This window comes from Acomys minous (genome assembly GCF_964271855.1).
Source record: "Acomys minous genome assembly, chromosome: 6".
NCBI lineage: Eukaryota > Metazoa > Chordata > Mammalia > Rodentia > Muridae > Acomys > Acomys minous.
This window is the reverse complement of record NC_140487.1, coordinates 76,781,486-76,783,592: the sequence shown is the minus strand read 5'-3', so window position 1 is coordinate 76,783,592 and position 2,107 is coordinate 76,781,486. Positions and strand designations below refer to the sequence as shown.

The 2,107-nt window shown below is 53.3% G+C and overlaps 1 long non-coding RNA gene across 1 annotated transcript; it reads left to right on the top strand.

Annotated features, from left to right (window-relative positions):
• The first annotated feature begins 645 nt into the window (after positions 1 to 645).
• Positions 646 to 1,404, top strand: LOC311599736. Its single transcript, XR_014779988.1, has 3 exons — positions 646 to 670; positions 844 to 893; positions 1,324 to 1,404. It is a non-coding gene; the product is annotated as an uncharacterized lncRNA (long non-coding RNA).
• The last annotated feature ends 703 nt before the right edge of the window (positions 1,405 to 2,107 follow it).

Sequence of the window (2,107 nt, the reverse complement as noted above, 5' to 3'; positions counted from 1 at the left end):
ACACACACACACACACACACACACACACACACACACACACACACACACACACACACTTTCCTGAGTACCTGGCTCCTCTCCTCCCTACCCCAGCTACTCGGGGAGGACAAGAACAAACTTAGTGTCACCAAAGGGCACCTCTCTGGCCCCTCTGTGTGGCTACACAGGCTACACTTAGATTGTAAGGCCAGAGTAGCCACTTGCATTCAAAGAGTAGCTCAGGGGTCAGGGAGATGGCGCAGTCAGTAAAGTACACACAAGGACCTGAGTTTGATTCCCCAGGCCCCACAAGAAACAAACAACTGGGTATAGCCAGCCATAGTGGCTCACTCCTTTAATCCCAGCACTCTAGAAGCAGAGGCAGGAGGATTTCTGAGAGTTCGGGGCCAGCCTGGTCTACAAAGTGAGTCCATGACAGCCAAGGCTACACCCTGTCTACAAAACACAACCACACACACACACACACACACACACACACACACAACTATAAGCCTCTGTACTGCCACTTGTCCCTGTCACTCCTTTCAGGGCTCTCCGGAGCTCAGTGGAATGCCTGTCCAAATTCCTTGTGAGGAACGAAGAGAGAAGAGCCAGCTCTGAAAATCATGGTCAAGGGGTCACAGTGAGTCTTCCGTGCCATCTCACCCCAACTCCTGGCTCTGGAGCCAAGGTAGTTAGGGTTCTTCTGCCTGTCACACCCCATGTCATGAACTACTGGCCATCACAGCTGCTTCTGGGTCTCCCTCACCAGAGCAACAGAGTTGGAATGCCTCAGGGCCAGTCAGAAGAGTACCTTTGTACTTCAGGTTGAGGGGCTACCTGGTGTCTGCCCATTCTCCACAGGGTAGCACTTGGCTCTGGGCTTTGTCCTCCTCAGGAGATCCCCAGAGAAGGTAGGTCCTATGAGGGAGCCAGGCCCTGTCAATCTCTGCTTTCCCCATAGCTTAAAGGTCTCTGGAAACTACAGGTCTTGTGGTGTGGGGTGAAAAGCGCGAGGGTGGAGGGGCACTAGGGTGAAGTAAAGCTCCCTAAGTTGGGGCCTGTTCAGAAGACACAGGGGGCACGCTGTACCCAGAGGCAGAGATAGTAGGCAGCTCTGGACCCAGGCCAGGAACAGGTGGTCATTAGAAGCCAGGCTCCTAGCCCATCCTCGAGAGGCCCCGCAGGAGCTCTGGCCCCTTTCCCTCTGCCAGCTGCGCAGCCTGGCATAGAGTCCTACCCAGGAGGGCCTGCTGCGCATGCAGCTGCCCAGGGGACTGGATTCGTGACTCGTTCTCCTGCTTGCTAATCATTGCCCTGTCCTCTGCCCGGCTTCTCGCACAGCCTGCTCGCCCCTGGAGGAATGCGTGCCCATCTGACACCTTACTCGCCTGTCCCCAGCTACCCTGGCACATTCATCCGCCCCTTCTGTGCAACCTCGGTGGGCAGCTTGTCACCTGATGCTCTTGTCTGCACTGTTCTGTCCAGTTCCCTCAGGATGAGTCCTTCCCAGGATTCCTCTCGAGGGAGACAAGGATGGGCAGGCCAGAGCAGTCTAACCCAAGCTGGCAATGGGTGGTCCTGGGAGTATTAGATAAGCCTGCAGTGGGTACCATGGAGCCAGCCAGAGGGAGGGAAGGGAAAGAGAAAGCGACATGGCTGACTTTTGGCAGATAGGCCTTGGATGCCAGTGCCCAACAAGGGCACTCCACTCCCTCTGGGATTCTGCTGAGTGAGGCAGTTAATCGCCTTGCTCTCCAGCCACTTCTAAGCTTTTCTGAGCCATAACAAGATGGGGAAATTTCTCAACTAAAAACTAAAGCAATGAAAAAAGTCAACACTATGATGTGTGTTCTCTTTTTCCCTTCCTTCCTTCCTTTTTTTTTTTTTTTTGTTCTTTTTGGTTTTTCAAGACAGGGTTTCTCTGTGTAGCCCTGGTTGTCCTGGACTCAATTTATAGATCAGGTTGGCCTTGAACTCAGAGATCTACTTGTTTCTGCCTCTCGGAGTGCTGGGATTACAGGTGTGTGCCACTGTGTCCAGCTGTGTGTGTTCTTTCATAAGTATGAACAGAGGCTGTCTTAGGACAAGTAGAGTTTGGTTTCACATGCCTGCCACTTGAGCAGGT